The sequence below is a fragment of the Panthera onca genome, chromosome D3 (genome assembly GCF_046562875.1).
Source record: "Panthera onca isolate mPanOnc1 chromosome D3, mPanOnc1 haplotype 2, whole genome shotgun sequence".
Classification (NCBI taxonomy): domain Eukaryota; kingdom Metazoa; phylum Chordata; class Mammalia; order Carnivora; family Felidae; genus Panthera; species Panthera onca.
Window position 1 is genome coordinate 52930986 of NC_138350.1, and position 15746 is coordinate 52946731.

A 15746-nucleotide genomic window follows, 5' to 3' on the forward strand; every position below is an offset into this window, starting at 1 on the left:
CTCTGACCTATTTCACTTAGCATAATGCCCTCAAGTTCCATCCCTGTTACAAATGGCAAGATTTTCTTCTTTTTTGTGGCTGAATAATTCCTGTGTGTGTGTGTGTGTGTGTGTGTGTGTGTGTGTAAACACTTAAGTTGTCCCATGTCTTGGCTACTATAATAATGTTGCAATGACATGGGAGCGCAGATATATCTTTGGGATCCTGATTTTATTTTCTTTGGATATATACCCAGAAGTGGAGTTGCTGGGTCATATGGCAGTTCTGTTTTAATTTTTTGAGGAAACTCCATACTGTTTTTCACAGTGGCTGCTCTGATTTACATTCCCACCAACAGTGCACAAGAGTTCCCTTTTCTGCACATCTCACCAACACCTACCTGTCTAATTTTTTAAAAATCTTTTAAGTTTATTTTTTTATGTTGAGAGAGAGAGAGAGCATGAGTAAGGTAGGAGCAGAGAGAGAGAGAGTGAGAGAGAGAGAGAATTGCAAGCAGGCTCCGCACTGTCATCTCAGAGCCCGATGCGGGGCTCAAACTCACGAACTGTGAGACCATGACCTGAGCCAAGATCAAGAATTAGATGCTTCACTGATTGAGCCATCCAGGCACCCCTTTTTAATTTTTTTTAATTGAAGTATCGTTGACTACAATATTAGTTTCAGGTGTACAACATCAGGAGTTGATAATTACATACATTATGAAATGCTCATCATGATAGGTCACAATATACTTGTTACTTTTTTTATATATATATAATAGTCATTCTAACACATATGAGGTGATGTTTCATTGTGGCTTTGATTTGCCTGATGATTAGAGAGCATCTTTTCACCTACCCATTGGCTACTTTCTTGTCTTTGGAAAAACATCTATTCAGATCTGCTTATTTTTTAATTGGATTTTTTTTTTTTTTTTTTTTTTTTTTTTTTTTGCTATTGAGTTCTATGAGTTCTTCATATCTTTTGGATGTTAAATTTTTATCAGATACATGGTTTGTAAATATTTTCTCCCAGTAGGTTGCCTTTTCATTTTATTAATAGTTTCCTTTGCTGTATGGGAGTTTTGTTTTAATCCCACTTACTTTTTGCTTTTGTTACCCTTGCATTTGGTATCAAATAAAAGAAATTATCACCAAGACAAATATCAAGGAACTTTCCATTTATGGTTTCTTGCAGGAGATTTATGGTTTCAGGTCTTATGTTCAAGTGCTTTAAATTTTGAGTTAATATTTGTGTATGGTGTAAGATAGTGGTCTGGTTTCCCCAACACCATTTATGTATTTTTTATTTTTATTTTTTTAGTGTTTATTTTTTGAGAGAGAGAGACAGAATGTGAGTGGGAGAGGGGCAGAGAGAGGGAGACACAGAATTTGAAGCAAGCTCCAGGCTCTGAGCTTGGTCAGCACAGAGCCTGATGTGAGGCTGGAACTCATGAACCATGAAATCATGACCTGAGACGAAGTCAGACACTCCACCGACTGAGCCACCCAGGCACCCCTCCCCAACACCATTTATTGAAGAGCCTGTCCTTTCCCCACGATATATTCTTGGCTCCTTCGTTGTAAATTAACTGACCATGTATGTGGGTTTGTTTCTGGGCTTTCTATTCTGTTCCATTGTTCTATGTCTCTGTTTCCATGCCAATACTATATTATTTTGATTACTATTGTTTTGTGATATAGTTTGAAATTGGAGTGTGATGCCTCCAGCTTTGTTCTTTCTTAAGATTGTTTTGGCTGTTCAGGTTCTTTTGTGATTCCATGTAGATTTTAGGATTGTTTCTATTTCTGTGGAAAATGCCATTGGAATTTCAATAAGGATAGCATTGAGTATGTAGGTGCCTCTGCTTTTGAATTCATAAAATAAGAAACTCTTGCAATATCAGGAAGATTTTGACTTCATCTCAAGTTAAACTTCATCGTTTTCTTCAGTCATTCCTCATGACCTGGTTTTAGTGTCACTTACCTTTTTGGTCTTCATTAGCTGATCCCAGTTCAGTTTTTTTAATGCTCTGAATTATTGGCTCCATGACTGGGATATAGTGCTTTAAATTTTTTCTTTTTTCTTTTCTTTTTAAGTTTATTTATTTATTTTGAGAGAAAGAGAGAGGGAGAGCATGAGCTGGGGAGGGGAACAAGGAGAGGGAGAGAAAGAATCCCAAGCAGGCTCCACACTCAGCAAGGAGCCTGATGTGGGGCTTGATCCCATGACCTTGGAATCATGACCTGAGCAGAAACCAAGAGTTGGCCGCCCAACTGACTGAGCCACCTAGGTGCCCCTTAAGTTTTTTTCTGACCAATGCAGAACGATTTGGTACTGTTGTATGATTATATTAGAAACCATATTTTAATCAGAATTGCTCAATGTATCAACAATAGCCAAATTGGAAAGAACCCAAATGTCCATCAACTGATGAAGATGTGGTATATATGTATACATATAGTAGTATTCCATTATATATATATATTTATATATATATACATTCTTTTTCATCACCAAGCAGTATTCCATTTTATATATTTTATTTTATTCATATATATATATATATATATATATAATGGAATACTATATAATGGAATTCTTTTTCATCGCCTAGTATTCCATTTTATATATTTTATTTTATTCATATATATATAATGGAATACTACTTGGCGATGAAAAAGAATGAAATCTTGCCATTTGCAACAGCATGGATGGAACTGGAGGGTATTATGCTAGGCAAAATAAGTCAGAGAAAGACAGATATCATATGATTTCACTCATATGTGGAATTTGAGAAACTTAACAGATGATCATAGGGAAAAATAAGATAAAAACAGAGGGGAGGGGCGCCTGGGTAACTCAGTTGGTTAAGTGTTCGTCTTCGGCTCGGGTCATGATCTCGCAGTCCGTGGGTTGGGGCACCGTGTCCAGCTCTGTGCTGACAGCTCAGAACTTGGAATCTGCTTGGGATTCTGTGTCTCCCCCTCTCTCTGCCCCTCCCTGTTCTCTTTCTCTCTCTCTCTCTCAAAAATAATAAAACCAGAGTGGGGGGTGAACCATAAGATCTCTCTCTCTCTCTCTCCTCAAAAATAAATGAATGTCAAAAAAAAAAAAAAAAAACCCAGAGAGTGGGGCAAACCATAAAAGACTCTTAAATACAGAGAACAAACTGAGGGTTGATGGGGGTGGGGAAAATGGGTGATGAGCATTAAGGAGGGCAATTGTTGGGATGAGAACTGGGTGTTATATGTCAGTGAGGAATCTCTGGAATCTACTCCTGAAGCCAAGACTACACTGTATGTTAGCCAACTTAAGAATAAATTAAAGAAAACCAAATTGCTCAGGTATACGAACATTGATAGCAATTTATATCAGTTATAACCTCTAAAATGTTTTTCATAATTTAGGACCTTCCATTTATGACTAGTGAATTTTCTTTTTCAGTTTTGGCTCCTTGTTGCTGCATACATGTTTTGAATTTTAATTTTGGCATTCAACATATTAGCTATCACTCCAAGATGTATTTGCAAATTGGATAAATGAGGCCTTGACCTTGTTGCACAGGACAAAACCAGCCCAGGAGCAAACCATTAAAGACGGCTTTAGTCAGGTTTCATCCATTAATAATAGAGTATGGTTATCAAACCACTTATGAATACATTTAAATCGTCTAGTCTCCAGCTCTTGCACATTGTTCACAAGCCTAACAGTTCTCAATCTACTGGTCCAGTAAATGTGTTCAAAAAAGAAACGTATTCAGTTCAATTTGACTTAGTGACTATACAGTGGGTCCTTTATTGTACCATTTTCTAATTGCTTACAAGCCAGCTACTCTAGAATTTTGTCAAGCAACATAATTCTCACTGGTAATTTCCAGAGAACTCTGCCTCTGTCTTTGGAAAGTTGGTTCTATTAAGAATACTTAAAGGTGTCTGCATGTGGGATGTTGTATCCTCTTCATTAGTGATAGGTGTATGATTTCAATAGAGCTGGAGGTTTTTATTTCTTCTGTTTGTTATATTCTTGAATATTAGGGAGGGGGCGCCTGGGTGGCTCAGTCGGTTGAGTGCCGACTGCGCTCAGGTCACGATCTCGCGGTCCGTGAGTTCGAGCCCCGCATCGGGCCCCTGTGCTGACAGCTCAGAGCCCGGAGCCTGTTTCAATTCTGTGTCTCCCTCTCTCTGACCCTCCCCCATTCATGCTCTGTCTCTCTCTGTCTCAAAAATAAATAAACGTTAAAAAAAAAAAATTAAAAAAAAAAAAGAATATTAGGGAGGACATTCTGGTTCTGAAGAAGTATTTCTTGCACAAAATTCAGCAGTTTGATCCAGATAGGGTTTCTTAGGTACTGAGTGGTTGGTGCTTATTGAGGGCCTATGATATCATGAGTACAACACTTTTCAGTGCAAGCATGTCTAAACAGAAGTGAAGTTCAATGTCAGGCTTATTCCTTTCAGATTTCTGATAAATGACCCTGCAGCTTACTATGTGATGTAGCCAAATATGATGTTAAGGAGGTAAGTTGATCTGAGGTTAATGAAAGCTAGAATACAGGAAAGGTTATATTTATTTCATAACAGTTTGAGTTGGGTTTAAGACATCGCATTATTTAATCCAGGGATGGAAATGTACACATGAAATCAAGGCCTGTCCCTTTGTTATTCTAAACCTGGGACTTACTGGGGGCACCTGGCTGCCTCAGTTGTTGGAGCACGTGACCTTTGATCTCTGGGTCATGAGTTCAAACCCCACGCTGGGCATGGGGCGCCTAGGTGGCTCAGTCGGTTAAGTGTCTGGCAGGTCATGATCTCACGGTTTGTGAGTTTGAGCCCCTAGGTTCTCTGCTGTCAGCACAGAGCTCCCTTCGGATCTCCTGCCTCCCTCTCTCTCTGCTCCTCCCCGACTCACACTCTCTCTCTCAAAAATAAAATAAAAACATTAAAATAAAATTTAAGCCCCATGGGTTGGGCATAGAGATCACTTAAAAACAATAAAAGAAACCTGGGACTTACAGGCTTGTCTCTTGTCTTGCCCTTATCATTGCTCAAGGATTATTTGTGGTAGTTCCTTGATAACATCACAAATTTAAAAGTGATTATTGTCACGATCGTCATAGATTGATATTCAACCCACCTTGGGAACATGACAGGGCTGGGCCCTCGGCGTTGTCTATCTTGGGTTATCTGTGGAGCCAGGTCCAAAAATCAAAATCTTGAGGTGAAGCCAGAGGTCAGTTCATGTATGACCAGTTCAAAAGCACTGAGCCAAGAGGGAAGAGATGAACTGCAGTGCTGTGGTTCGGCGACGGACATGTTAGTCCCGGAAGCAGACCCAGAGCAAGAAAAGAAGGAATGAGGTCTGAGCACGCGGTGCTGTGGAGTTGGCTCGGTGAACCTTAGCAGAAGTGGATTCTCAGAGCTTGGGCATCCCTTTCATTGTTTTCATGCCACCTGATGATTGGATATGAAGCTTTCACATGGGAGGCTCTCAGCCAACAGCTGTCCTTGTCACCATTGTCATGGGGTTGTCCCTCTTATACTGAGACTCAGTTATCTGGAACTAGAGATATGAATACACATGAAATATTATTTACTTGTATTCATGTATCTTGAGCTTCAATTTCTCTAGTAACTAAGTGTATATTAAGTATTATTTTCCTTAGTAGAAAAGATGGAAGTCAGGGTTTATATCCTGAGAATCTTAATTCTGAAAAGTCCCTTATTTCCTAGATGGCGGTCTCGGAGCTAGTTAGTACTTGTTTTATTTTACTGTGTTGAATTACTGCTTTCTCTCGGCCTATGTGACACTCAACTCTCCTTGGTTTTCCTTAGATTCCCCTCCTACTCCTTCCCTGCTGGCTCACCGTCTTCGACCAGGCACTTACTTACATGCTAGAGTTCTGGAAGGCTCAGTCCGATCCCCTCCTCTTTTCTCGCTGCATTCTTTGTCCCTAATCAGAGATCTCATCTTTGCACATCAGTGATCATATTTGTGCAGGTTTCAGGTACCATCTTTATGTTAACCGATCTCAAATTTTCCTCTGTGCCTCTCCTCTGAGCACCGGCCCTGTATGTCTATTTGCTTAGCATCTCTGATTGTCTTGCAGGCACCTTAAGTTCACGATAGCTATCTTCTCCTCACACTGAGGTTTCCGTGTTCCAGAACCCAGAATCATAGTACCTTCTAGCACTTGCCTAAGCCGAAAAAGCCTGGGAGTCATCCTTGGAACTTGTCTTTTCCTTACGTCACATATCCAATTCATTATCAAATGCTGTTTATTTTATCTCCTAAATAGTTCTTTGCTTTTCTTCCTGTCTACTCTCCTCCCACTACCCAAAGACATCATCCCTACTTGTGGACCGCAATCAGTCTTCCTGAATCTGCTTTTGCTCCCCTTAGTATACATATCCTCCAGGTGGTCATCATTTGCTGGTTAAAATCATCCAGTGTTCTCATGAGAAAAAGAAAAAAAGTTCTTAACGTGGCTGCAGACTTCCCCGGTTTGCTTCTTCTTTAACCTTCCCAGCCTCATCTAACACCACCCTCCTTACTAGAGAGCAGGGTGGGAGAGCCACAGATTCCCATCCCCTGAAGTTGCCACATGCATCCCCAACACAGTCTTCACACATGCTGTTTCCTCAACATAGGACACCTCCGCCCTCATGCCCTTCCCCGGCTAGCTACCTACGATCTAATCATCTGAAAGCTCACTTCTCACCTTATTTGTTCACGGGCGTCCTGACGTCCCTATGCTCTCAGAGCACTCACGTCCCACCTCCCCGACAGCTGTTTTCTGTGCTTCCCAATTAAACTAAGTACTAACACTTGAGTCCTTGGATCAGCGTCTACTTCTTATGAACCTCAAACCAAGATATGCAATAAATCTCACAGTGTGTCTCAGAGTGTGGTGCCTGGCCTCGCGGTCTCAACATTATCTGGAAATCTGTTAGAAAAGCAAATTCTTTTTTGGAATACAATTTTTTTTAAGTTTATTTATTTATTTTGAGAGAGAGAGAGAGAGATAGCGTGAGTAGGGGAGGGACAGAGAGAGAGAATCCCAAGCAAGCTCCACGCCGTCAACACAGAACCCAACGCAGGGCGCTTGAACCCACGAACCATGAGATCGTGAGCTGAGCTGAAACCAAGAGTCAGATGCTTAACCAACCGAGCCACCCAGGCTCCCTAGAAAAGCAAAGTTTTAACCCAGACTTCTGATACAGTAATACAGTAGCTCTGAAGTTGGGGTTAGCAATCTGTGTTTTAACAAAGCCTTGAGGTGATTCCCATGCACCTTGAAGTATAGAACCACTGGAGTAAGTGATACTTTGTGTCCCAAACAGAAAACCCATCTCTTTCCCCCTTGTTCCAAATATATCTCTAAAAAGTTAAAAAACAAAAACAAAAACGGGGGGGGGGTGCCTGGGTGGCTCAGTCAGTTAAACATCTGACTCCTGATTGTAGCTCAGATCGTGATCTCATGGTTTCAGAGTTCAAGCCTGGCGTTGGGCTCCGTGCACTGACCCTGCGGAGTCTGCTTGGGATTCTCTGTCTCTCCCTCTCTCTCTGTCCCTCCCCCACTAGCACTCTTTCTGTCTCTCTCAAAATAAATAAATAACTTTAAAAAAATAAAAATAAAAAGTTAAAAAATATAATATTCAGAATTTTAAAAATAATCTTAGCTATTTGGGGGCACTAACCATCTTGAAAGGATCTTAAGAGTTTTAGACCATCACTGCTTTTTATTCTTCTATACATTCCATATACAAGACTGATCCCATTAAAAAAAATTGATGTTATTCAGACATGCTGGTACTTTGATTTCTTTAACTATTTCCCACTTTCCTTTCTTACTGAGATCGGTTTATGATAACATTATTAAAATTTCCTTTCTAATACCTTTTTTGTTTTTAATGTCTTTGGTCTGGGGATCATGCTACCTTTATCTGAACTCTTGAAATCTGATTCTGTCCCCCACTAATTCATGAGTAATTTTCCTTTAAAGATTTTTTTCCCAATCTATTAACACATTCCATTCAAAGTTCTTTTCAGTTGTACCTTGATAATTTGACAATCTGTCTTTTTTTAGGAGATATTTATTCCCAACAATGTTACATATTTTCACTGTCTTCCAATATTGAATCTCTAACTGAATCTCTGTTCATATCTTGTGCTTCTGTAATGAAGCCAGACACTTGCGAGTTTAGCTTCTCTGGTCCAAATATTAGTGAAGTTTTGAACACAGGAAGATTAATTTCATCAACTTTCTTCCACTATAAAAATGGCGGCAGACCGTTTTCTTGTCCATAGGAATGCAAGAACATAAGGAGAAATATTTGATAATCTTAGAATTTGAGTGTTATTTTTGAAAACTATAAATTGTGTGTACTGTTTTGTTCTTTTGTTCTTTGGTATTTACCAATTTCTGCACACTATAAAAATAATAAATTCCTTAGCATGGAAATCAATGCAATTTTCCACTAGTCTCCATTACACAATCTACAATCTGGTTTAAGTTAACTGTTTGAAATTCTCCCCAAATACTCTTCACTTAGTCTCTTTTCTTTTTTCTTTATAGTACCTCTCCTTTAAGTTTTTTTTTTTTTTTTTACATTTATTTATTTTTGAGAGACAGAGAGAGAGAGCATGAGTGAAGGAGGGGCAGAGACAGAAGGAGACACGGAATCTGAAGCAGGCTCCAAGCTCTGAGCAAGCTGTCAGCACAGAGCCCGAGGCGGGGCTTGAACCCATAAACCATGAGATCATGACCTGAGCCGAAGCTGGATGCTCCACCTACTGAGCCACCCAAGTGCCCCTATAGTATCTCTCCTTTAAATTCTTTTCCCATACCTCATTTCGAAATTTGATTCATTCATAGCTCAACAATATAAATTAAATGACTAACCTAGATATGTTCTAGTGCTTATGATGTATCAATGAAAAAAACAAAAATCTCTGCCTTCATGAAGCTTATATTCTGCTTGATCTTTAGGCAGAATTTATTACTCAATAGCAATTTATTTATACCTCTAATGGAACATTACAATTAATTTGTATTAAGTCTCTTTCCCAACTAGACCAGTTGTTTTCAACACTGCCTGCTCACTAGGACCACCTGGGACCTTTGGGAAAACAATCATACTCAGATTCCATCTCCAGAGGTTTTTATTTATTTGGTTTGGCAGGCGGGGGGGGGGGGGGGGAGGGACGCCCACATGATTCTAATATACAGCCGGGGGTTGAGAACTAACCACTGCACCAGAATAGACTATGAAGTTTTTGAGGATATGATAATGTTGCTCATTTGGTATTGCCCAACCTAACACACAGTGGGCAATCAACACGTGTTTGTTGAACTGTTTTGTGGCAGTAAGGAGAAATGGCACCGCTCTCCCTTCACTGAGGGACTATGATGTTGAGATAATAGTCTCTAAGGGGACTTGAAGGAATTGGATTCATTTTAGGTAATGATTACGATGCATAATCAATAAAAATTAACAGGCAATATCCAGCTCTTCCTGTAAGTGGCCTGAGGTCATCTCTGGAAATGGTTTGCTACTCACTTGACCAGAAGACCCTGCAAAATGATTCAAATCAAGAGATTCAAGTCTTCGTGTTCACCTTGAGAACACACATGAAGCTGTCCAGGCCATCAAGGGTATGCATATCTGAAAAGCCACCAAGTATCCAAAGGATGTCACTTTACAGAAGCACTGTGTGCCATTCCATCACTACAACGGTAGACTTGGTACATGTGCCCAGGCAAACAGTGGGGCTGGACACAGGGTCGGTGGCCCAAAAAGAGTGCAGAATTTTTACTGCAGGTGCTTAAAAATGCAGAGAGTAATGCTGAACTTAAGGGTTTAGATGTAGATTCTGTGGTCATTGAGCACATCCAGGTGACAAAGCCCCTAGGATGAGACGTAGAACTTACAGGGCTGGCTCCTGGTCGGATTAACCCTACATGAGCTCTCTGTGCCACAGTGAGATGATGCTTGCTGAAGAAGAGCAGATTGTTCCTAAACCAGAAGAAGAAGTTGCACAAAAGAAAAAGATATCCCAGTGGCACAAGGGTGGTTCAGTCAGTTAAATGTTCGACTCAATTTCAGCTCAGGTCATGATCTCACAGTTTGTGGGTTTGAGCCCAGCATTGGGCTCTGCAGTGATGTGGAGCCTGCTTGGGATTCTCTCTTCCTCTCTGCCCCATACCCCACTCGTGCTTGCTCTCTCTCTCTCTCTCTCGCAGAATAAACTTAAAAAAATTTTTTTTTGAAAACCTGTTATAAAAAAAAAAAAAAGATACCCAGAAGAAACTGCCCGTCCCCAACTCGTGCACACACACACTCTCTCAAAATAAATAAATAAACATTAAAATAAAATAAAGATTACATGGCAACTGGGGATAGAGGAGAACTCTAATTATGTGTAGACTCCAAAAAAACTGTGCAACCCTGCCATGATTTTAAGTTTTGGGGACAGTTATTATCCTGAAGGATATAAAGTGTTGTGATACATTTTCATGATTCTGTGACAGGAAAACTGGCAGCTCTGGGGGAAGGAAGCACGCATTTCTACTTTTTATCTGTCACGTAACGTCTTGTTCCTAAATACCAGGTGGAGTTAGCTGTAGCAACGAACATGCAGAAGGTAAGCGGAATGGCGTCTAATTAAGGGTGTAGGCAAGCGGCACACAGAACAGGCCGGCTAAAGCACATCCACTTAATAGCCACAAGGTGGCAGCCTAGAACTAGGACATGACGGCTGAAAGGTTCGAAGACCGAACACCTTGAACACTCTCCAGAGCGGAGAATGGAGAGCAGGTCTATTGAGGCAATCCAAAAGGAAAAGAGAGAAAGAGATTGTAGTACTTACAGCATTCATCTTTAGAATTTTGTGTCCCCTAGAATAAAAGCCAGCCAGACACACACATACACCCAGACACGGCAAAGTCTCATCGAATGCACGCTTAACTTGCCTCGCTCTCTGAGATTCTTTTATTTATTTATTTTATTATTATTATTTTTTTAAGTTTACATCCAAGTTAGCTAGCATATAGTGCAACAATGACTTCAGGAGTAGATTCCTTAATGCCCCTTACTCATTTAGCCCATCTCCCCTCCCGCACCCCCTCCAGTAACCCTCCGTTTGTTCTCCATATTTAAGAGTCTCTTATCCCCCTCCCTGTTTTATATTATTTTTGCTTCTCTTCCCTTGTGTTCATATGTTCTGTGTCTTAAAGTCCTCATATGAGTGATAACTTGCCTCACTCTCAAGAAGCCCTACATGAGTTTGAGATGTTTCATGCATGAGTTGGCTGTTTCCTCACGTGTTTTCTCAGGTGGACGTCACTTCCTTTGTACCATTTAGGGTATGATTTTTCTTTTTCTTTTTTTTTTTTTTAATATATGAAATTTATTGTCAAATTGGTTTCCATACAACACCCAGTGCTCATCCCAAAAGGTGCCCTCCTCAATACCCATCACCCAACCTCCCCTCCCTCCCACCCCCCATCAACCCTCAGTTTGTTCTCAGTTTTTAACAGTCTCTTATGCTTTGGCTCTCTCCCACTCTAACCTCTTTTTTTTTTTTTTTTCCCTTCCCCTCCCCCATGGGTTTCTGTTAAGTTTCTCAGGATCCACATAAGAGTGAAACCATATGGTATCTGTCTTTCTCTGTATGGCTTATTTCACTTAGCATCACACTCTCCAGTTCCATCCATGTTGCTACAAAAGGCCATATTTCATTCTTTCTCATTGCCACGTAGTATTCCATTGTGTATATAAACCACAATTTCTTTATCCATTCTAGGGTATGATTTTTCAAGACTATTTAAGGACTTCCTGAGAGAAGTTGTGCTTTTATTTGATTTTCACCTAACATATTTATTTTCTTTTTTTTTTTTTTTTTTTTTTTTTTTAGTTTGAGAGAGAAAGAGAGAGAGAGCATGAGAGGGGGAGAGGGGCAGAGAGAGAGGGAGGGAGAGAGACAGATTGAGAATCTTAAGCAGGGTCTAGATCCCACAACCCTGGGATCATGACCTGAGCCAAAATCGAGTCGGATGCTCAACTGACTGAGCCACCCAAGCACCCCTAATGTATTTACTTTTGAGCTTAACCCTCTTATAATATGTTACTCTACTCTGCTTATGAAAATATACTTTTACAAATGTGTATGTAGATTATACATAAATGTATCTTATGTGTTATAAATATATCTAACATATAATGATAAATTGGGAAACCAATGTTTTCCATCATTCCTTGCATGCAGTAGGTGCTCAATGTATGTTTACTGAACTGAAGGGGAACAGAGATAAAGTGTCTAGGAAAAGGAAGGTACAGACTTAGCAGCAGAGCAAAAATTCAACACAATGTAGAAGTCATCGAATGTCATAGAGCAGAGGCCACAGTACAGAGGGTCATACACTACTCAACATAGTGTAGACAGGTCAACAAGCAACAGGGGAGAAAGAGAATTCCCACTTCTCTGCCTCTTCTCAGAGCAAAACTACCACATCCAGGAGGCCGTGAGACTCAGGATCTCTTCCTCTGGTTGGATTCAAACTGTCACCACGTCTACATGTCTTTCTAGTGATTTGAACACCAGTTCTTCTAAGATGAATATGAAACTTCAGTAAAAATAAGAATACCATGAAGCTGATTACCGGAAGGCAAAGTTTTGAGGGTAAGCATGCAGTTTGAACTCATATGTCCAGTACTGTGCACAGAGTAAGTACTTAATAAAGACTGATTACAAACCCAACCCCTCCAAAAAGAAGTTCAGGAGATAAGCACTGAACCACATGAATGTAGGGAATTACTGGAGGACTGAAAAGGAAATGTTATTTATGGTAAACCATTTATATACTCCTTCAAACATAGCTTTTGTTAAGTATCCAACAAATCACAATTACATTTGAGCAAAGTCACCTTTCCCCAGACACACACTAGGCTAAAAGCAATGTCTATAGAGAGGGTAAAGGTTACCATATCACCCTGCCGTCAAGGAACTTATAACTTAGTGGCAGAGGATGATGTGTCCATAAAAAAAAAAAAAAAATTCAATGATGTATGGCAAAAATAAATGCTGTAGAATCCCAGAGGAGGGAGAGGTCATTTTTTTTTTTTTTTTTTTTTTTTTTGACGTTGAAGCATTCACAGAGGAGACTGACATTGACCTGCACTTTGGAACATGACTCAGACATAGATAATACCAGGAGGGGGAACATGGTTGGAGCAGAGGGCCAGGGAACAGGCTCGGGAAGGTGTACTTAGGAGGGTGAGGAGACTAGAGTCACAGAACAGAAGTTCGTGGAGGGTGTGGCATGAGATAAGACAGAGATACATATGGGGCAGAGCTGAGGCTTCCTGGGGGCCAAGCTCATGAAGTCTGTTCTTTATCCTAAAGGCACTGAAGATCTTTGAAGAGGGTAGTGACCGGTGGAGGCTGAACTCTTGAAAGATTATGCGGTGTATGTTGATTTGGGAATGATGAGAGATTTAGATGGTATTTTATTGTGTTTTTTAAAAATTATCCAAACACCATAAAATACAATCTGTAGCTGCCATGTGTATGTAAATGTTCAAACGTATTATAGTCAATAGATTTATTACACAATTATAACTAAGTCACAAAATAAATAGGAGAATCACATGTTATTTTAAATACAGTATTTTAAAATTCAGATGTTACTGGGGAGTGGATGATGAATGAGAGGAACAATGGCTATGACTTCATTTGGAAGTCACATTCCCAACCCTACCTGGAGGGCTGAGACCAGAATCTTAGTTTTGAAAGGCGTTTTCTGTGGCCAGCAGGGCAGTGGGTCGCTATACACTATGGGGTGTCAAAGGGCCAGCTAACCTGAATCAAAAGTTCTCTTGTCCAAGATCTCCAGCCCACTGCAGCACAAACCATTTTTTTTAATGTTTATTTTTAAGAGAGAGAGAGAGAGAGAGAGAGAGAGAGCACGAGCACAATTGGGGGAGGGGCAGAGACAGAGAGGGAGACACAGAATCTGAAACAGGTTCCAGGATCTGAGCTGTCAGCACACAGCCCAACACGAGCCTTGAACTCAGGAACAGCGAGATCATGACCTGAACTCTGACACTTAACCGACTGAGCCACCCAGGTGCCCCAGGAGCACAAACCTTTTGTAAAGACAAATGGTATCCACATTTTCACTTATGTAATGGGAAAATACATCTGCTATAGTCTGGCAGTTCATCAAAAGATTAAATACAGAGTTACCTTATGAACACAACAATTCCACTCCTAGTATATGCCCGAAAGAAATGAAAAATATAACCACATTAAAAACTTGTGCAAGAATGTTCATAGCAACATTATTCATAGTAGACAAAAATTGGACACAACCCAAATGTCTATCAAATGACGAATGGATAAATAATAAAATGTGGCATATTCATATAAATGAAATATTGTTTGACAATAAAGAACTGAAATACTGATACATTCTACAATAGGGATGGATCTTGAAAATGTTATGTTAATTGAAAGAAGCCAGACACAAAAGACCACATATTGTAACATTCCATTGATATGAAATGTCCAGAAGAGGCAAATCCACAAATCAACAGAAACAGAAAGGAGATCAGTATCTCCAAGGGTCGAGTGGGTCGTGTGGAAAAGGAGAGTAACAACTAAAAGGTACAGGGTTTCTTTTGGGGGTAATAAAATGTTGTAAAATTGATTGTGGTGTCAGTTACACAACTCTGTGAATATACTAAAAGTCACTGAATTCTACACTTCAAAAAGGTGAATTATATGGCATGTGAATTTTATGTCAGTAAGACTGTAACCCAAAAAAGGCAACAGACACATGAAAAGACGCTCAACATCACTCATCATGGGGGAAATACGAATCAAAACCACAATGAGATACAGCCTCACCCCTATCAGAATGGCTAAAATAAAAAACACAAGAAGCAACAAGTGTTGGTGAGGATGTAAAGAAAAAGCAACACTTGTGCATTGTAGGTGGGAATGCAAACTGGGGCAGCCACTGTAGAAGACAGTATAGAGGCTCCTCAAAAAATTAAAAATAGAATTACCATATGATCCAGTAATTCCACTACGAGGTATTTACCCAAAGAATCCGAAAACATTAACTTGAAAAGATATATGCACCCCTATGTTTATTGCAACAGTATTTACAGTATCCAAGATATGGAAGCAACCCAAGCGTCTATTGGTAGATGAATGGATAAAGAGGTGGTAGATAGATACAATGAAGTACCACTTAGCCATGAAAGTAAGTGAGTTCTTGCCATTTGCAACAACATGGATGGATCTAGAGAGTATAATGCTAAATGACATAAATCAGAGAAATAAAATGCCATATGGATCCACTCATATGTGGAATTTAAGAAACAAAACAAAGAAATAAGAGACAAACCAAAAAAACAGACTCTTAACTATAGAGAACAAGCAGATGGTGACCAGAGGGGAGGTGGGTGGGGAAATGGGTGAAATAGGTGAAGGAGATTAAGAGTCCATTTACTGTGATGGGCACTAAGTGATGTATAAAATTATTGAACCACTATATTGTCTACCTAAAATGAATATAACACTGTATGTTAATTATACTGGAATTAAAAAAAAAAAAAAAAAGACTGACCAAAAGAAAAATGCCTGCTGCAGTACCATGGTACTGGAAAGGATTTCTTTCTTTCTTTTTTTTTTTTTTAAATTTTTTTAATGTTTATTTATTTTTTGAGAGAGACAGAAACAGAATGCGAGTGGG

The 15746-nt window shown here is 39.7% G+C and overlaps 1 long non-coding RNA gene across 1 annotated transcript in view; it reads right to left on the reverse strand.

The window, feature by feature from the left end:
* The window catches only part of LOC132665899 (uncharacterized), a 32303-nt gene that overhangs the window by 4035 nt on the left and 12522 nt on the right, over nucleotides 1-15746 (reverse strand). The window contains exon 3 of the long non-coding RNA XR_009604341.3: nucleotides 5117-5542. This is a non-coding gene — a long non-coding RNA (uncharacterized LOC132665899). The remainder of the gene's footprint in view (nucleotides 1-5116; nucleotides 5543-15746) is intronic.